We start from the raw sequence: 21,774 nt of genomic DNA on the forward strand, positions 1-21,774 counted from the left end.
TCCAAAAAGCAGCGTTCTTTACTTTCTTAATTTCTTCAGATTCTACCCATTCTTCAGCTCACTCAGATCTGGCTTCTGCTCCTGCTGGTCCCGAACAGGAATGACTTCCAAACCACCAAATCAAACAGACTATTTTGTTTTCAATTCCCTTCCTGTACCACTATAAAATTTAGGAGCTGGAAATAAGAATTTATTTTCTTCTCTCATGGTTCTGTGGATTGACTAGGATCAGCTGGGAAGCTCTCACTCGGGGCCTCTCAAAAGACCAGCATCATCCTGGCATCTAAGATGGCTTCTTTCCTCGCATGTCTAGTACTCAGACCGGAATAGCTGGCACAGCTGGCCGGGCATGCCTCCCTCTTCTCTCCTCTCCTCCTTTATCCTTTCATGTGGCATCTTTGATGGTTAGTTTGGGCGTCTTCACAGCATGTGAAGGTAAACAGACTCACATGGTGGCTGGCATCCCTCTGAGCAAGCATTTCAAGAGGCCAAAGTAGATGCTGCAAGGATTCATATGCCCTAACTTCAAAAGTCACAGTGTCCCTTCTGCTGCAGTTTGTTGGTTGAGCAGGACCAGCCCTCATTCAGAGTGGGAGGGCACTACACAAAGGTAGGAATTTTTGGAGGCATGATTCACTGGGGACGATCTTCAGGGACTAGCTGTCATATTTCTTTGACTTTTCAACAATTCTCACACCCTTTGTGAACTATCTACTTTTTCAAATACTCTGTTCCCTTGTCCCCATAACACACGACTTTTCTGTTCTCTTTCTACCTCTCTGACAAAAGTCTCTCCACGGTCTTGCAGGCCTCATCTTCCTCTGCCCCCATCCCCCAGGCCTGGTCCTAAGTCTCCTCTCTCTTAGGTCTCTTCTCATGTAAAGCCACTTTATCCAGGTCCACAAGTTCAATTAATTTCTAAATGCACATGACTAAAATATTAACTCCAGTCCAAATCTGTCCTCTGATCACCATATCCGACCTTTTTGCAACCTCCCCTTGAATATCCCAAAGTTACACTGAATGCAGAGTGGACCTTTGACCCCAACTAGGGACTCTTCCAGAATTTCCCATATCATCTAATGGTCCAATCATTTCCTCCATTTGCAGAGAAACCTGAAAATCTTCCTCAACATCTCTCTCTCCTTTATTAGCTGTATTCATTCTATCACCAAAATATTACTTCCAAAATATTTCTGTCCACTCTTCCCCACCTCCACTGTCATGACCTTCTGTTCAGGCTGCCATCTCTTACATGCCACCATCTAGGGCTCTCCTTTGAATATGGTGGTACCCAGAGCAGCCCAAGCCAGTGCAGAGTTCATCCAAAATACTGGCCCTTGAAAGGAGGCCATTATTTATAGGTATCTTTTACTGGCTCCATGAAATACTGTTAAAGACAGCAACTTCAAAACTAAATTTTAATGATGTTGATTGAAATGATATTCATTCTGAAGCTTCCTACTTCAGGTGTGGCGCCCAAGATAGATGTTCCATATTCTCCATCCAAAGGGAAGTCCTGCTAACTGATCTCCCTTCATCCACACTTGTCTCTCTAGAATCTTCTCTCCATACAGCAACAGGAGTGATTTGCAAATTGCAAATATGGATCATGCTTTCTGCTTAAAACTCTCTAATGACTCCCAATTGATTTTGGGATAAAGGCAAAGAAAAAAAAATTCTTAACATAGCTTGCAATATCAATAAGGATATTGTGTATAGCCTTCTTTATTATTATGACATTTTGACCAGAAGTAACAGAAACTTGAACTCAGTCTTTATCAAACAATAAGGAATTTTAGTATCCCACATAACAGGAAGTCCTGAAGTAGGATAGCCTCAAGACAAGTTGATTCAGCAACTCAAGCTTTCTCAAGGGAAAGAGTTCTTTCCACTTATCTGCTCTGCCATCCTTTGTGTCAGCCTCATCCTCAGAGGGAGAAGATGGCTGCAGCTGCTCCAGGCTTCACATCCAGATTTGACAAAACTCAGAGGAACAACCAAGGGCCATCTTTTCTTTTGACTCTTAGAAGCAAGGAAACTTTTCTTGGAAGTTCACAGGAAACTTTCCTTCACTTCTCATTTGCAAGAAAAGAATTAGAGCAGCTCATGCTGAAAAGTAAACCAGTCACTGGGAAAGGAATTACTTTCTTGAACTGGTAGTGAAGTTAGTATCCCCAAGGGGCAGAAAACTGTGTGGGAGTGTCTGGATTCCTAAATAAGACTGGGCTTCTGTTGGGAGGGATGAAGGATGTAGGGGATGCTGGGTAGGCATGACCAGTATCCCTTATCTAGCATCTCTCCAATCTGATTTCACCCAAGTCCCCCCGCTTCTCTCCCCTGCAGCTTCACAGACTTGTCTGTACCTGCGTCCTTCCGTGACAGTCTTTGCACATGTTCTCACCTGCCCCAGGAATGACTACCCCTGGGTAAACCTACTGTATCCTTTCAGTCCCAGCTAAAGCATTACTTCCTCTTGGATTCTTCCCTGACCTCTATGGTAAGATCAGATCTTCCCACTAGATAAATGCTCTTGGCACCATGGATGTACCTCTTCCGCACTCACCTCTGTTGCTGTTTCATTACTGTTTCTCCCCTATTAGACCTAAAGCACCATGAGGACAGGGACCATGTATGATTTTGCTCACTACTGTGTCCTCAGTGCCTAGCACCGTATCCAGCACATAATAAACTTTCAAAACAAAACCTAAAAAACCATGAGTTTCATGAATGAAGGGGTTTTGTATCAAAGGGAATGATCTTCATTAAGGTGCCCTTTACCTGGGTGTCATATACTCTATAGTCTGAAGTGGAGAATTTTGAGAGGAAGGGGTCACTCTTAGTAATTAAGCCAGGACAACAGGGTAAACCAAGATGTTTCCATGAAAACCAGGGTACACAATTACCTTCTCTGTCCCTTATGCATTTCCAAAGGACCACACTAAGGTATCTCTCCTGGAACTTCTAAGAAAATCAATTTTTCCTGGTTTATGTCTTTGAACCTTTGGGGCACATTGTGCAACTTAAACACAAACTCCTAGAATGTCCACAGTTTGCGCAGTATTTTTTTCTATGCATCAAGACCATACAGAAATCTGCTTTCTCATTGGCTGTTAATCGGAATATAAGCGGGTATACCATTCTGGAGAACAATTCGTTTACTTTCAGAGTCTTCAGAAAAGCATATACCTTTAACCTAGCAATTCTGCTTCTAGCAATTTGTTCCACAGAATAATCAGATAACACTCAAAGATATTTGTGCAAGAATTTACTATTTTAAAAGTCCCCAATTCTCTACCCTTCCCTGTATCTGCACCTTTTGCTCACAGTTGTGCTGAGCCATTCCACTCTGTACTTGACCACATGGCTTGTGTTGACCAACAGGATGTGAGCAAATATGTCACAAGCAGAGGCTTCCAAAGTGCTTGCACATCGCTGCTTAGGACTTGCTCCTTTGAATAGCCATGAGAACGTGCCTGGGCTAGCTTCCTGGAGGATAATTCACCTGGAACAGAGCAGAATTGCCCTCGTTGTCCCAGCTGTGACCATCCTACAAGAACCAGTAGCCAGCAGTCCCAGATGCAAGAGCAAGCCAAAATGAGCTCAGGACTGCTCGACCACCTAGCAGCTGACTGTAAAGGCATAAGGGAGCCCAGGTGAGAAGAGCCAAGCAGGGCCCAGATAAGCTGAACCCCTGCAAACTTGTAAACCAAACAAATGTTCATCATGTAAGCCACTGAGATTTTCTGTCTGCTCATTACATAGGATTATTGTGTCAACGGATACCTGACACAATTGCAGTTTAAACGTCCAACAACTGAAGAATGGTGCAATACCATGCAGCTATTAAGAACACTGTGTAGATACTGACTGACACATTGCAGAAGGGGGCACAGGGTGCAAAACAGTGTATATAAACATGACAGCATTTTCATAAAACATATACATCTACGTTTGCAAATGAAAGTGTCAGGTCTGATATGGAACAAGATGCTGACATGGTTATCTCTGGTGGTAGGATTTGGGATGATTTTCATTTTTTGTTTATCAGCATGTTATAGTTATTCTATAAGAACAATAAGTGTCATTTGTATGATTTTTCAAAGGAGAGAAAAAAAATCTTTGCCATAAAGTACAACATTTTGTTTGATTATCCTTTGGCTTATCAGTAACAATCCTGAACATTTTTCAAGTACATTTGTGGTTATGATTATTGGCAGTTATTTCTATGCAGGAAACTTGGGAACAGAACCTATTCCAAGATTCACTAAGGGCAGTAGGTAGCAGAACACACTTGTCTAATCCCACTGGCAAGGAGAAGAGAAGCTCTGTGGGCAGAGGTGTTTCACACCAGCCCCAAAGCTGAGAAGACCCCAGTGTTCCCAGCCCACCATTAGAGCCAGGGGAGCCTTAGCACTCCCTCCCTGGAGGCAAGGGTTAAGGCCTGGGAGCAGAGAAAAGCACCTCCAGTAACTTCCTGCTTAGAGGGCTTAGTTATATCCTGTGGGCAAACAAAAAAACCTTTCCTTAAGTTCCTATTAAAGGGTTTCAAATTTCATACACTCAGAATAAGAAATTCAATGCCCCAGGGCAGGCCAAGGACACACAGCACTCTCATCCTTCCAAAGGCTAACAGGACCTTCTTCCTTTGCTTCTTTCCTTCCCTCTACCTTTCCTTCTTTCCTTTTCCAACGTTTTGCAGTTAGGCCTTGCATTTAAAGTGAATGCTAGTTTACAGCAAAGCTATCCAGGCACTCCCCTTGCCGATCCTCAATTTGCAGTGAATCCTACATCCGTTTCTTTCTGCCACTCTGCCCACTCTCCTTGCAGTGCGGGTGAAAATCTCCCATCAGGCTATAGCAGTCATACATAATCCCACTCAAGCCTGCAAAATGTTGGATTTCTTGTCCTCATTCCTGCATATTTCCTCATCCTTTACCCTAACTTGAGTAGATCTTGGCTTTTCAATCCTTTTTAAGCCCCCACACCTACTCCTCCCCTTCTCACCCTCCATGTGACACTGACTCCTAACACATGAGGTACAACTGCCCTTCCCCATCCTCCAAATGTCTCCTGCCCTCCTAACACCCCACCCCACCCCACGACCCCCCTCCAGAGCTCTGGGTCCCAACCCAGCTGGCTTCCCCAGCACAGAAGTCTTTTAAGCTAGGGTCCAGGGGATGCTGTGGACCCTTTGGGCACTCCAGGTGATCCATGAATCTTCTAAATTAATGCAGAATTTTGTCTTTATATCAATTTTTAGGTGAAAGTCTGTAAGTCCAGGGAAAGGAAATCCTGGGGCAAAATACCTCTAAAAACCGAAATCAGTCAAAGGGAGAAATAAAGTTTAAAACCTGTTTATGGCTTACAAACTACAGTCTGGGCCATCTCTCTCCTGCTCCAGCAGAAGTAAAACCATCCCTCCCCTTCACCTCTCAGGTACAGATAAGCCCTCCTTGCCCAGGTAATTACCCATTGATATGGAGATGACTTCTCTCCGCCCCTGAGGAATGATGCAAATGCATTAAAGCCATGCTTCTCTCCACCCTTGAGCACCTGTTGATATACAGATACACTAAAGCCAGGTGAGATATTCTGGAAATACTACAATTTTACCCAAAGGGTTCCTAGTTTTCATCTAATTTCCAAAGGGGACCCTCTTTCTTGCATTTCTAGGCTCTCCCCTTTTCCACAGGCTTCCTCTTCTCCTCTTACAAATGACCTGAGTATACCAGGGCGATGGACAGCCATGAAATGTAATTACCAGGCATATGAGTGTGCTTGGGTTGCCATAACAAAATACCACAGGCTGGGTGGCTTTAGTAACAGAAATGTATTTTTCACAGTTAAGATGCTGGAAGTCAGAAGTCAGAGCACCAGCATGGTTGGTATCTGGTGAGGACTCTCTTCCTGGCTTGCAGACAGCCGCCTTCTCGCTGTATCCTGCTATGGCCTTTCTTCAGTGTGTGCACGCAGTCAAGTGGAGAGAGACAGAAGTCTCTCTTCTTCTTATAATGCCACAGTCCTATTAGATTAGGGACCCACCCTAATCTCATTTAACCTTACCTCCTAAAGACCCTATCTCCAAATGCAGTCACACTGCAGCCTAGTGCTTCAACATATGATTTGGGGAGAGGTGAAGGGGAGGGGGGAGGCACAGTACCAGTCATAGCACCAAAGAGAAAAATAACTTGATTTAAGATATAAAGTTGTAATCTTTGTTACATTGGCAACAGTTTCCTAACTCAACTTCCCGCTTTTTAATCTAAGCCCTCCGTGCCTTAGTCAACAGTACCTCTCAAAAACACAATATTGGAAGAAACTTCATGGTTCCTCATGTGTTCTGCCATGTAGAAGGGCAGCCATATGTAACACCCCGAGCCTCTGCTGGCCCCAGAGGTGCTCTCTCTGCCTCAGTGGTCCCATCCCTTCATCCCCAGTTCCTCTCAGGAACAAGCTCTCCACACACAGCATACTTTCCCCTCTGATCCTGTGTGCCCCAAGTTTTTCAGGGACTGCCTTATGCTTTTTATGTCTAGCATTTCCTTTTGGTTCTTTCTTAGAGTTCCTGTCTCTCTGTCTATACTACCCACTTTTCCTGCATGTTGTCTATTTGTCAACTAGAGTCCTTAACATATTAACCATAGTTATCTTAAGTGCCCTATCTAATCATTTCACAACCTGCATCTCATCTGACTCTCGTCCTGATGATCGCTTTGTCCCCAGACTGTGTTTATCTTCCCTTTTAGCATGCCCTGTAATTTGTTTGTTGAAAGGCAGACATGATGTATTGGGTAATAGGAACTAAGGTAAATAGACATTTAGTATGAGGTTTCATGTGAATCTGACTAGCAGTTGGGCTGTGTTTATGTCTGCAGTAACTGTAGGTGCCAGGGGCTTCCAATTCCTCTGGTGTCCTTGTTTTTGTCTCCCTTGTTTTGTCTTTAGTCTTCCCTGAAAACTTCTTCTTAAATAGAGTCTGAACCTCAGAGTTCTTTCAACTGTAATCTATTGTTATTAACCTGGATCCCTGTTAATATGGTTGTAAAGGGTGGGGGCAGGGAAGTTCTATAATCTTATGATCAAGCCTCGGTCTTTTTGTGGGTCTGCATCCTTGAACTGTGACCTTTACAAATGTTTCTTTGCTTCTCCTCCTCCCTTAAGTGAAGCAAAAAGGCTAGAGTGGGCTGGAGATCGGATGACGCCCTTCTCCAGGTGAGATAAGGCGCTACTAGACTTCACTGCAGACTAGTCCTCTGCAAGGGAGAGTGCTCTGGGCATACTTCAAAATGGCTGCTCTCTGCCTCTACCTGCCAGAGACATAAGGTGATTTTTTTCTTGACACTTCACAATGAGAACCTGGTAGGGTTCCTGGAGGTAAAAACCCACAAAAGTTGGACCCAGCACTGAGGAGATTTCACTCTCCCTTTAGTCCCCACACAGCCTCCAGCAGTTCATCAAAATTACCACTTAAGTGTTCTTACCAGTTTTCAGTCCCAGCAGCTTTTGCTCCAGGTAAGCTGATCTTGACTGTGATTCTCTGCATTCACTTATAACTCTGGATTTCAGGGTGGAGGTTTACCCTGCAAACTCAGTTTTCTGGTGGGTATAAGAAAAATAATTGATTTTCAGTTTGTTCAGATTTTTTCTTATTTAAGGTCAGGAGTGACAACCTCCAAGTTCTTTACTGGTTCAGCTGAAACTGGGAGCCCTGAGACAGGCACTGTGTTTGATTGCCTGATGATAGCCTTTTGATTGGCTGGTTTGACTTTGACTATGAAATCCAACAGTTGGTAGTAACAGCCCAGCCACCCAAGGACATACTTTGTGTTACTTGAATCCATTTAATTAAAGTTTATTGAGACTTGTTTTATGGGCCAGAAGATGTTCTATCTTGGTAAATTTGTGCACTTGAGAATAGCATGTATTCTGCTACAGCTGGGTGGAGTTTTCACAATGACAATCAGATCAAGCATTGATAGTGTTGTTCAAATCTGCTGATTTTTTTTCCTTTCAATATCTTTGCTGTTTTTCTGCCTACGTGTTCCATCAGTTATTGAGGGAACATTTCTTTAAAGATCTCTCACTATAATTGTGTATTGGTCTATTACTTTTGCTATTTTTTCTTCATTCATTTTGAAGCTCTGCTATTAGGTACATAAACATTTAGGGTTGTTATGTTCTCTTGATTAAGTGGCCCCTTGTGACCCCTTGACAACTGTGAAATGACTTTCTTTACTCTTGGCAATATTCTTTGCTCTGAAATATACTTTATCTGACATAATATAGTTGCTCCAACTTTCTTATTTTCTTTTTTTCTCTATGCTATATTTTCATCTGCATGACTAACTTACGTTATGATGGAGATTCTGTGCCTTTTATCCCCTTCACCTATTTCACCTCCCCTACCCCAGCCCCTCTTGCAACATAACAACCAGTCACTTCCCAGGGTCTATGAGTCTATTGCTATTCTGTTTGTTTTGTTTTGTATTGTTTTTAGATTCCACATGTAAATGAAATCATGTGGTATTTGTCTTTTTTCACCTGGCTTATCTCACTTTGCATAATTCCCTCTAAATTATTCCATGTTGTTGCGAATGGCAGGATTTCTTTTTATGGATGAATAATATTCCATTGTATATATGTACCATATTTTCTTTATCCATTCATTGATGGACACTTTGATTGCTTCCATATTTTGGCTATTATAAGTAATGTGGCAATAAACATAGGGGTGCATATATCTTTTCAAGTTGGAGATTTTTTTCTTCAAGTAAATCCCTAGAAGTGGTATTACTAGGTTGTATGGTATTTCTATTTTAGTGTTTTAAGGAGCCTCCATACTGCTTTCCTTAGTGGCTGCAGCAATTTACATTCCCACCGACAGTGTAGGAGGGTTCTCTTTTCTCCACATCCTCGCCAACACTTGTTGTTTCTTGTCTTTTGGATGGTGGCCATTCTTACTGGTGTGAGGTGGTATCTCATTGTGGTTTTGATGCTCCAACTTTCTTTTGATCAGCAAGGTACATTTTTCCCATCCTTTTGCTTTTAGTCTATTTGTGTCTTATATTTAAGGTAGTTGATACTACATTTCCTGTAGGCAGTATATATATATGTATGTGTGTATATATATATATATAGGTATTGCTTTTTTACACAATTGACAATCTCTGCCTTTTAAACTGGAGTGTCTGTATGAATTACCTTCAATGTGATCATTAATATGACTAGGTTTGAGTCTATCCTTTTGCTGTTTGTTTTCTATTTGTCTCATCTGTCCTGGTTCCCTTTTTTCTCTTTTGTTTGCCTGCTTTTGGACTAATTGAGTACTTTTTCCAATTCTATTCTGTGACCTTTGTTGGCTCACTAGCTCACTCTTTGCTTTAATATATTTTATGTTGCTTTAGGGTTTAGAATATACTTCTTCACACTAACAATGGAAGTTAAAGAGTTGATTGCTAAAGAAAACTCACAGGCAATGCTTACCAAACCACAGGAAAAGAATACAATATACAACAGCGTTAAGTAAAGACATGTATCACAACCAAAGGCTATCTCCCAGCAATGGGTCTGGAAAAGTCAGGAGTCTCCTGTTATCCCCATTCTGTAAGGGCACAGCCAAATGCAACTTATCTCTTGAATCAGGAACCACTGTCATATATACAGAACATCTCAGAATGAAGGAGTCCTGAATGACACCTTGTCTGGCCTGTAGGCATATTTTTTTGCTGCAGAACAGCAGAGTCCCCCAGGACTCTCAATAAGCAATGCAGAAAAGTTGTAAAAATTGCCCCAAATTACTCAGACCCTTGGTTTCAAGGCAACACCCTGAGTGGGTATGTTTCATGCCTTCATTAGGGGTCAGTGCTATGCAGAAACTAGCAAAACAGCACAGGTTAACTCCTATCCTTCTGGAATTAACCCTTAGAGCATAATCTTTAATATACCACAGTCTACCATCAAGTGACATTACATCATTTCATGTACAATATAAGAAACATAAAAACACTGTACTTCCATTTCTTTCCTTGCAGCTTTCTGCAGTTGTTATTATGCATTTTACTTATGCATAGGTTATAAATCCTATAATACAGTTATTATTTTTGAGCCATCAGGTTTTTTTTAAGGTTTTAAATAATAAAAGTATCTTATATATTTCCCTTTCAGTTATCTTTTTTGGTGCCTTTCCTTTCTATGTGGAGAGTCAGAATTCCATCTGTACCATTTTCCTTCTGCCTTCTTTGTTCCTCTAGCCTCCTTTACTGCTTTCTTTTGCATTAAGTGAATGTTTTCTAGTGAGACATTTAGCTTTTAATGATTTTTTTCACTATATGTTTTGAGGATTTCCTTAGTCCTGTGCTAGGGCTTATGTTACATATCTTAACAGAATCTACTATAGATATACTAACTTAATTCCAGAGAGATGTAGAAATGTTAATCCACTATAACTTCCCTTTCTCCCAGTTGTTATTACTGTTATACATATTACATCTACATAAGTTACAAACTCAACAATACATTGCTATAATTGCTTTATATTATTTTATGTCTTTTAAAGGAGCTAAAAAAGAAAGAACAAATATGTATTTACAATGTTTGTTATATTTGGCTTTTTATTTACCATTTCTGGTTCTTGTCATTTGTCCTGTGGATTTGATTTATCATCTGACATCATTTCCTTAGTCCAGTACAGCTTTGCTCTCACCTACCTTCTTTGTGCTGTTATTGCCAAATATATTTCATATCTATATGTCATAGGCCTCACAATACAGTTATATACATACTTTAAAATCAGTTATGAGAAGAAGAAATATTCATTTATACTGCTTTTATATTATTATCTTTACTGGTACTCTTTGTAAGTGTGCTTGTGGATTTGAAATACTGTCTTAGGTCACTTCAAGCTTTCTGCTTGAAGAAATTGCTTTAATATTTATTGTAAGGTGGATCTACTAGCAATGAATTCCCTGTTTTGTTATGTAGGAATGTCTTTATTTTACTTTCACTTTTGAAAGATGGCCTTGCTGGATGTAGGATTCTTGGTTGTCAGTTTTTTAGTCAGAATTTTGAATATGTCATCACATTGCCTTATGTCTTCCATTGTTTCCTGAAGAATACAAGTTGTTACTTTTACTGAGATTTCTTGTAAGTGATGTGTTGTATTTTTTCTGGCTGCTTTCAAGGTCTTCTCTTAGTCTTTCAGCAGTTGTATTATGATATGTTTGTGTATGTATCTATTTGTTTTGATCCTACTTGAATTTGTTGGGGCACTTGAATGTGTAGATCAATGTTATTATATTTGGGAAGTTTTCATCCATTATTTTTTTGAATATGTTTTCCATCCTCCTTTCTGTCTTTTTCTTCTGGTACTCCCATTACATAGATATTAGTGTGTATGTCAGTATCTCACAGTTCTCTAAGGCTCTGTTTATTTTCCTTCTTTCTTTCTGTTCTTCAAATTGCATAGTCTCTATTGATCTGTCCTCAAACTTACTAATTCTTTCTTCTGCCAGTTCAAATCTACTGTTAATATCCACTAGTGAATTATTCATTTGTTACATTTTTCAACTTAAGAATTTTCATTTTTTTTTATAATTCCTATTTCTCTGCTGCTGTTCTGTTTGATGAGAAATTATCACCATAACTTCCTTTACTTAAGCATGGTTTCCTTTAGTTTTTTAAACGTATTTATGACTACAATGAAATTTTTGTCTGTTTAAATCCAATAGCCAGTCCCTCTTAACAGCAGTTTATGTTGCTTGCTTTTTCCTCCCCTGTAAATGGGCTATACTTTCATGTCCTATTTATTTATTTATTTTGAAACTGGACATTTTAGATCATACACTGCAGCAATCTGGATACTGGTATTCCTCCTCCAGGTCTTCTCATTATTGTTTGCTTTTTCATTTGCTCAGTAACTGGATGGACTCCTTTAGATATGTCAGTTCCTCCACATTATGAAGACTATAGTGTTGCTCCTTAACATATGCTGCCTTGGACATATACATACTTACCCTGGGATGACAGAGGTTTTAACAAAACTCTGACCGTGTGTATTCTGGGTCACGCCCAATTTTAGGCTCTACTAATTGCCAGATAATTACTCCATAGTTTTAGACAATGTCTTGGAGCACAAATTGCTCCCCAGTCTGATCCCATTAAACTCAGAATCCTTTCCAGTTTTTTGAAATCAGTGTTTAAAGTGTGCTCTGACCCCAGGAGTTTTCTTCTTACCTGTCTCCTCCCTTGGTTCTCTCTGGTAAACTGGTTGGTTTGTGATTTAGCTTGTATCTTAATTGCTTTCTAACAAACAACCATTGTTTCGCAGAGCAGGTTTAGGCTTGAATTTTAACACACTCTGTTTCAAATAAAGTCAGATCATTTGGGAAGAGTGTTGGAGCTCTCTACTCTATGGCCTGCTTCTTCCCTTCAGCAAAATCTCTCAGCTACAGCTCTGAGCTGAAAGCAGGGATAGTGACACGCATTCTCTGAGTAGCACTCCTGCTTTGAGTGCTGGTTGGGGGCAGTGGCCCCTGGTCTCCTCCCTTCCACCTTTGCCCTACAAATGATCAGGGGCTAGGGCAATTAGGGCCCATTATTCTTAGTGTACCATGACTGAGGTAGAGTGGAGGGGTGCATGGAAGAAGGGAGCCCCCAACCTTGTAGCAACACTTGCCTGAAATTTAGCTTCCACATAATTTAGTTAGGGAAGATGAGAAATGCTGATGGCCTTCTCCTCCTAGAAAGATACCATAGCCCTCAATTGGGAGATGAAGGAGATGGAGTCCTGTGCTCTTAGCTATACCCACCTAGAGTGGAGTTTCTGCCATGTTGATCTGCAAGGGAAGTGAAAGGCATCGGTTCTTAGTTCAAATACTACAGATGCTCACTTTTTTTTACTGAGTTGTAGTAGATTTTCTTGAATAAATGATTCTTTATTCATTAAATGCCTTAATGACCACTCCAAATATTTTAAATACTTTATTTTAAATAATTTTCATCAATTATGTTAGTTCTCTGAGAAGTAAATTCATGGAGCAACTCACACTGTCACTCCAGAAGTCTCACTTCCACCTTCATTTTGAGAGATATTTTCTTCTTTCACTACTTTAATAGTACGACTCCACTGTCTTCTCAATTTCATTCTTTCTGGTAAGATATCCAATGTCATCCTTATTTCTGTTCCACTGTACGTAACATGACTTTTTCCCTCTGGCTGCTTTTAAGATTTTCTCTCTCGTTTTAAGCAATTTAATTACGATGTGCCTTCATGGGGTTTTCTTCGTGGTTCCTGTTCTTGTGTTTGTTGAGCATCTTGGATCTGTAGGTTAGTTTTCATCAAATTTGGAAATATTTTGGCTATTTCTTCAAATAGAATATTTTTCTCCTTTCTGTTCATGGACTCAAATTGCCTATAAAATAGGCCACTTGAAGTTGTTCCAGATATCACTGATTTTCTTTTTTTCATTCAAAGGGTATTTATTGCACACTGTCCCTGTTTTTGGCTCTTCACCAGTATGTTCCAGGTTTGTGCCATAATTCTCTTCATTTTTAAAATTACTTTTGTGTTTGTGTTTCCTTTAGGAAAGTTTCTATGGTTATGCCTTTAATTTCATTAATATTTTCTTCTACAATATCTAATCTGTTAATCCCATTGTGATGTGATTTATAGTAAGAAATATTTCATCTTTGTCCCTTTCTTGGCACAGAGTTTCTAAAACCCTTGGAATTTCCTTAATGATGGCTAATAAAGGTGTCTTATTTTTCAGATCATGCCCCTTTCAACCACAACTGAGTTCATGTTAACGAGGTCACTTTTGGAAAGCTCCTAAGGATGGGGGCTGGTTGCCAGAGAACCAACCACCTGATTAGAGGTTTGGAACTTTCAGCCCCACCCTTCCCCCAATTCTGGGGAGGAAAGGGCCTAGAGCTTGAGCTAATTATTAGTGGACAATGATTTAATCAATCATGCCTACGTAATTAAGTCTCCATAAAAACCCAAAGGACGGGCTTTAGAAAGCTTCTAGACTGGTGAACATGGGGAGGTCCAGGGAGAATGGCAAGCTTAGGGACACATGGAAGCTCCAAGCCCCTTCCCAAATACCTTGCCCAATGCATGTCTTTCATCTCTCTGTCCCTGAGTTATATCCTTTTACAATAAACTGACAATCAAGTAAATAAAATGTTTTCCTGAGTTTTATGAGTTGCTCTAGCAAATTAATTGAACCCAAGGAGGGGGACCAAGAAGCACAGGTAACATGTGATTGGAATATAAAGGGAGGAGGGCAGTTTTGTGAACACTTAACCTATGGTATCTGACATTATCACCAAGTAGATAGTGTCACAATTGAGTTTAAGTGTAGGACACTCAGTTGGTGTCACAGAATTGCTTAGTGTTACAGAGAAAACCCCCACATATTTAGTGGTCAGAAGTGTCAGAAGTGAAGTGTTGTAGTAGTATTTAGAGAGTATCTATGTGTAATGTATATGAAAACAGTAAGTTTTTCTTTACATTCATGCAGTGTATTTTTCATCAGATACATTTTAATCTCTAGACTTTTAGTTTGTGTCTTTTTTGTATCTCCCTTGTCTATTCTGAACTTTTAGACATATTGAATACAATTATAATACCTGTCTTAATGTTCTCTGTTCATTCTAAGATCTGTGTCAGTTCTGTGTCAGTTTTTATTGATTGATTATTCTCATTATTGGTCATATTGCCCTGCCCTGTTGTGTCTGATTGGATACTAGAAGCTGTGAGTCTTATCTTGCTAGGTGCTGGCTATTTTTTGTATTCCCATATAGTTTCTTGAGCTTTTTTCTGGGATGAAGTTATTTAGTTATTTAACCTTTTAGGATCTTGCTTTTATGTTTATTAGGCATTTTGTGGAACAGTGCTCAGTCTAGGGCTAACTATTCCACACCACTGAGGTGAGACTTTATTAAGCACCTTACCCAGTTCCCCAAGAATTATGAGTTTCTCTAGTCTGACTGGTGGGAACAGGCATTGTCCTGGCACTTACTATTCCTTCTAATCCTGGCAGACAGTTTGTCTCCAGGCCTCACACGTGTGCACTGATCAGAGCGACTCTGCTGAACCCTCAAGGGGATGCCTTGCAGGTCTTAGTGCTTCTCTGCGTGTGTGCAGCTATTTGAAATCTGGTACTCTCTCCTAAGAACTGTAGCTGACTTGGTCTCTCTGGACACTTCCTTTCTATTTTCTGCTCAGGGAAGGTAAATGAAATTCATCCCTACTCCATCTTGACCAGAAGCAAAGATTGGTAACTATTATTAATCTACTATTTATCCTAAATATTTCTTGGGCACTTAGGAGCCAGGCACTGTTCTAGGTACTGGTTATGCTGGGTGAACCAAAAAGATATGGTTCCTGGCCTCACAGCAAATCTGTTGTATAGGAAACTTCCTTGAGAAGGTAATAAGTAGCTAGTCTCTGGATTTATGAACATAACATGAATCAGATGTTCTCACTTTCAAGAAATTCAAAAATTAGGAGTAAAGCAAATCTGTTAATACAAAGGCGACTACTGTGAAGTGTTACATATGAGATACAAAGGTTCTAGGCATACTGAGGAAAAAGTAAGGAATTCTGGTTGGAGGTATAAGGGAAAACTTCATGGAGAAGGTACATTTGACTTTGGCCTTGAAGAGTGAGTATAATTTTGCATGGTGGAGAAGCAAAAGGAGGTAGAATGCTCAAACTGCTTTTAGACTCGAAAGCACCTAATTATGAGTCCCCCTGGCCGACATAACCATCTGCTTACTTTTCCTTGCCAACAGAACCCTAATTGTGTGCTTCAGAGGAAATTGCGTGCCTTCTAGCACCAGGAAGTAAGTCTTGATTTGTCTAAATCAACCTTGAAAATTCCATTGCTATGGCCTGTCATTGGATCAAGCATAGGCATGTGACACAATTCTGGCCAACAAGATGTGAAAGAAATCTGCTGGAAAAGTTTTCCTTCTGATAAAAGGAGGGAATACTTCTTTTTCCCCTGCCTCTGAGGGAAAACAAACAGAAAATCTGGTTCCTTGATGATGTCATCAAACCACGTGAATTAATCAAACTGAATTTGATCTAACTCAAGACTTCTTGTAACATGAGATGATAAACTTTATTATTGTTATTACTAACTTCTGGCTGGATTCTATTGTAATTGATGATTTTACCTGAGGCCAGATAAAGCAGGTCAGCATACCCTAACTGATCAACTTGCCTATATGAAATGTGCTTTTTCTTTCCACTGTTTAAACCCTCTGCTAAATGTCATTCCTCTTGCTTCTGGTTCCTTTCATCAAGAATGGAGATTAACCTAAGAGATGACAATGTACTTAGCCATACCTGCACATGGCGAGAAATAAAAAGCAATTTTTAAAATGAAAGAAAGCAATTACACAGTGAAATACCTTGACTATGTTGTAGAATCACTATTCCTCTCATAGGACAATGGAAGGATGAAAATATGAGAGGGTGATTAATTCACTATCTTCAGTATACATTTATCTTTCCAGTGAAATTTATTCTTCATATGTGTTTGTTCTTGTTAGAGGGTACTAATTAGCACCCTCTCTCTTCAGCTTAAAGAAGTCCCTTCAACATTTCTTATAAGGCCAGTGAACTCCTTCAGCTTTTGCTTGTGTGGAAAACTCCTTTATTTCTCCTTCATTTCTGAATGACAACTTTGACATGCAGGGTATTTTTTATTGGAAGTTTTTTTCTTTCAGCACTTTGAATATACCATGCTTACTCTCTTCTGGCCTGCCAAGTTTCTGCAGAAAAATCTACTGATGGTTTTATGGGAATTTCCTTGTATTAACAAGTTGCTATTCTCTTGCTGCTTTTAATATTCTCTCCTTGTCTTTAACTTGACGTTGTAACTGTAACGTCTTGGTGTGGATCTCTTTGGGTTCATCTTGTTTGGAATTCTCTGGCATTCCTGGATCTGAATGTCTGTTTCCTTCCCCAGATTAGGGAAGTTTTCAGCCACTATTTCTTGAAATAAGATTTCTACCCCTTTCCCTCTCTCTTCTTCTGGAATATGTTAGTGAGAATGTTAGTCTGTTTGATGTTGTACTCTAAGTCCCTTAGGTATCTTCACTTTTCTCATTCTTTTTTTTTTTCCTTCGTGCTGCTCTGACTGGGTGAGTTTCATTACCCTATCTTCCTGGTCACTCACTGATCCTTCCTTCTGATTCATCTAGTCTGCTGTTGAACCCCTTACTGTATTTTTCAGTTCAGCTATTGTGTTCTTCAGCTCTGAGACTTCTATTTGGTAGTTTCTTATATTTCCCATCTCTTAAAGTTCTCATTGTGTTTATTCATTCTTCTCCCCAGTTCAGTGAGCTTCTTTATGACCATTACTTTGATTCTTTATCCAGTATATTATTTATCTCCATTTCATTCACATCTTTTTCCTGAGGTTTTACCTTGTCCTTTCATTTGGTACATATTTCTCTGTTTCCCCATTTTGCTTAATTCTCTGTTGATTTCTACACAGCAGATGAAACACCACCTCTCCCAGTCTTGAAGCAGCAGCCTCATGTACGAGATAAAGCTTGACACTCAACTCTGATTCAACTCTTGTTTGTCTGTCAAACATTTGTGTGCACCCAAGCAGCCTATTGTATTTTTAATAGTTCCCAGTACCTGAGGATGTGCCAAGACCTGGCAGCATCCCAAAGGGGAGGATCTCAGCTCCTACATTCAGGCTAACTGGAAGCCAGACCCTTAGGCATCAGCTTTTAAAGGTATGCAAATATATACATTCCTGTGGGACTGCAAGCATAAGCCCTGTTGGCCACCAGGGCCAGGTGATCTGGAGGTGTCTCCTGGGTGGCAGTCACAAATATTGGGGTTCCAGATGAGTATATAAATTATTTTCTGGGTGATACAAGCAAGCTGAAGCAAGGCAGAGAGAGAGTACCAAGATGGCATCCCTAGCCTATGTTCCTTGACAGCAGCTGTGTAGGCCACTAAATGTGTGCCAAACCTGAGGTCTCCCCTCAGGCCAAAGCTCCAAGATAAGCAAAGAGGCATCCTTCAAAGAAAGACTGGCCAGAGGGTGGGGGTGGGGTGCCTCAGCCCACTGTCTGTGCAGTGCCCAGGGGGTGGCAGCCTGGCAAGAACCATCTCTGTACTTTTCATACTCCCGTGGGACCTAGGAGTGCAAGCCCCTGGCCACTGGAGTCAGATGACCAAGGGGTGTCCCCAGGGTGGCAGCCACAAAAACGGGCACCAGATGTAAAAGCCAGGGTACTAGATGCATGTATATCTTCCCTCTAATAGACACTGGCACACTGGGGCACAGCAGAGGTTGAGCACACAAGTAGTGGCCACCCTCTCAGAGGCTGCAGTCACAATGATTAGCTAATAGGCCTCCTTCACAGAAAGACAGAGCTCCAGGGTCTGTTGCCTCTTGCTGTGCCCTGGGGGTGCTAGCTGTTTTAAGAACTCTTTCTCCATTAGTTACAGCCCTGCAGGACCCACAGGTGTAAGCCTCACTGGCCACCATAGCCAGGCATGTACCCCTCAGCCACAGCTGCAAAAATCAGGGCACGGAATGAGTTCCTTTGATTATTTATACTTTTTATATTTTTAATATGAGCTACAATTATTAAAATTCCATGGGGCCAGGATCATAAGCTCCCTGGCCTCCAGAGCCAGGTGATTAAGAGGGGTCACCCAGGTGGGAGTAAAAAAAATTGGGGCACCAGACATGTATAAAAGTTCCCTTCCAGGGGCTTTAATATAAACAAGTGAGCTCCCCTCACTTTAAAGCCTGGATCTTTGGCTGCCTCTGAGATAGGCCCTGGGGTAGGTAAGTCCACGCAATGAGCCCTGTAAAAGTGGTTTCTCAGATTGCTACAGTCTGTGGGTCTGAGCCCTCTGGTATTCAAAGTTAGATGTTTTGGGGCTCATTTCTCAAGTTTAGGTCCTAAAAGCTGGGATACATGATGTGGGGTTCAGTGCAGGTGAACTGTTTCTGGTTTTGTTTGTTTAAATAAACTGAATTTTTAAAAACAGGTAAAGAAAACCTAAACTCCAAATAAATAAGGTATTTTAAAAAGTGGAGCAGGAAGGAAAGAGCACTTATTTTAACATTTTAGGTTGCATTTAAAAAAAAAGAATGTAAGCAAACCCAGTGGAACTACATAAACTCTTTGGGATTCACAGCAGTGCTGGAATTCTCTGGTAATTCCCACAGGAGTCAAGACTACCCGTGGAACAATCTAACTATTGGAAATCACTAGTATCTGGCAGGAAGCCAACTAGACAAAGGGCAAAGGATGTGCCGTTCTCATTCCTGAAAGTCTGGATCAAATCCCAGGGACCCAGGGCTGCTGGTGGGAAAGTTGTGAATAAGAAAAGACCATCTCCCCATCTCCACCCAGTTTCCTGTTTCCTTCCTAATCCTCCTCTTTTTGTAGCCCTGTAAATCCAGGGAGAGGAAATCCCGGGGCAAAATACCTCTAAAACCGAAATCAATCAAAGGGAGAACTAAAGTTTAAAATCCATCTATTGCTTTCAAACTGCAGTCAGGCCCTTCTCTCTTTCCTGCTCCAGCAGAAGCAAAACAGGCCCTCCCCCTCAGCTTTCAGGTACAGATAAGGCCTCCATTGCCCAGGTAATTTTACCCACTGATATGGAGATTAATTCTCTCCACCCATGAGAAATGATGCAAATACACTAAAGCCATACTTCTCTTCACTCTTGAGCGCCTGTTGATATGCAGATGTACTAAAGCCAGGCGAGATATTCTGGAAATATTACAATTTTACCTACAAACCCTAATCTCTTTCTCTATGCCTCTTCCATACTCCTCTGCCTCCTGTCACTCAACAATTTACATCCTGCTTGGTGGAGGAGCACAGAAGGTACTAAGCCACCTATTTCAGGGCGCTTACATCTTAATAGGGAGCTCTTACATACTCAGGGTAATATTTTCTGTTGCTAGAAATTCAAGCCTCTATAATGGCCATGGGGAACTGGTCTGCTTTCAAGCACAGCATTTCCTATTCCATTAAAAGTCAGCTCAGGTGAGGTGACACCAATGACAATGTCTTTAGATCTAACTGCTGGCTGGTGGGGATATATTGGGTCACAAAGACATCATTCCCTCAAACCCCACTGCTCTCTGCAGCTCACACAGGACGTTACCCTCCTCTCATATATCCACACCCCCACTGTCTGGCTTATCCTGCTAGCCTTAAGTCTCAGTTAGATGTCCCTTTCTCTAGGAGGCTTCAGTCTCTTCCCCCAACAGATGCCACAATCTGGGTCCTGTCCCTCTGATGTACCCCCGTAATACGGAATGCCTTCCTTAAGAGCTGTTTGCACTGGCTTGCAATCCATGCAAGTAAACTAATACCCAGCACAACCCTGACATTTAGCAGGTACTCAGTTGACTGAATAAGTGAATGAATGAATGATCTATTCATATACACTGTAGCTCTGCAGAGACCATGACTGTCTCATTTCCCCATTGCACCCTCAGTACCCAGTCCAGTGCTTAGTCCACGGTGGACACACAATAATTATGTTACTTGATTGAAAACAGTCTTTATAAGAAAGGTACTTGCATCTATGCTGCTATTGATAATGCTCTGACATCCTACTGCAAGAGCAAGAAGCAGAGCCCAGTGACCTAGATACTCAGAAAGAGAGGACAAAGCAAGACAGGGGCAAAGCTCTGGGAGTCCAACTGTCCAGCACTGTTGGGGTGGGCTCCTCCATTCAACCACAGTTTTAGTTTTCTAGGGATTCCTTATCTGAGTCTCACAAGTAGGGCTTCAGAAGATCCATGAATCCTGTGACACTTTAATCAAGCACCCATGTCAGTAGCTGTACATGCTTATTTCTGGAAAAAGATCCATGCCTTTCAAAGTCTCAAAAGGCTGGGATACAAAAGGACGAGTACTCTGACCTACATCGTCCAATATGATAGCCACTAGGCACACAGAGCTATTTAAACTCAATTTAAATTTAAATTAAATTTTCAATGCCCCAGTTACACTAGCTACACGTCTAATGTTCAACAGCCACTACCTATTGGCCAGCCCAGACCTAGAGCACTGCCATCACTGCAGAAGGTCCTACAGAGCTGCTCTGTATTGGCATTTCTCCAGATTCAGCGTACAGACAAGATTGTTTGAGTCATGCACGGAGTGCTTTTGTAAAATGAGTTGCCCTCGTTTAGAAATGAAAACAGACATCATCCGACATCCTGATTTCTTCTGGGGAAAGGGACCCAACTGCCAGTTTGCGGCCTGCACTTCCCCTGGCAGCTGGAGAGCACTGGGCTGCTCAGTGTAGAGGGTCCCTTGGTCTTATTGCATTACCTGCTTGGCTCTCCTCTCACACTGGAGTTTGTGACCCCTTGTGAGCCTCGTTTCTAGGGGAACTTACCCACTCTGGTCTCTTTCCACTCTCCTGTGTTTGGAACCAGATTCCAAGTTTGGGCAAGTGGGGTTGAATTTGGCTTAAGAGCACATCTTGAGGCGGGGTCCGGGTCTGAGATTCGGGGACCCGGCTGGGAGTAGGGGAGGGGCGGCACCCCTCTCCATTCTATTCTCCGGAACTGGAAGAAGACGGAGGGAATTTTATCCCGAACATCTGTTGCTTGACAAAGAACTTCTTCCCCGTCTTCCTAAGAGCCCTCCAGTCCCCGGCCCAGCACGCTGGGCCCGCCCCTCGCGACGAGATCGCGGGGAGGGGCGGAAGCAACACCCGAGCCCCGCGCCCACCACCCTGGCTGGCGA

The 21,774-nt window shown here is 41.4% G+C and overlaps 1 long non-coding RNA gene across 2 annotated transcripts in view; it reads right to left on the reverse strand.

Moving 5' to 3' along the window:
* Window positions 1–21,648, reverse strand: part of LOC140844420 (uncharacterized) — an 84,397-nt gene extending 62,749 nt beyond the window's left edge. For both annotated transcript variants that reach the window (XR_012122671.1, XR_012122670.1), the window contains exons 1-2: window positions 21,422–21,648; window positions 7,485–7,599 (exon numbers count right to left, since the gene is read on the reverse strand). This is a non-coding gene — a long non-coding RNA (uncharacterized lncRNA). The remainder of the gene's footprint in view (window positions 1–7,484; window positions 7,600–21,421) is intronic.
* Window positions 21,649–21,774: the final 126 nt, after the last annotated feature.

This window comes from Manis javanica, chromosome 11, assembly GCF_040802235.1.
Source record: "Manis javanica isolate MJ-LG chromosome 11, MJ_LKY, whole genome shotgun sequence".
NCBI classification, from domain to species: domain Eukaryota; kingdom Metazoa; phylum Chordata; class Mammalia; order Pholidota; family Manidae; genus Manis; species Manis javanica.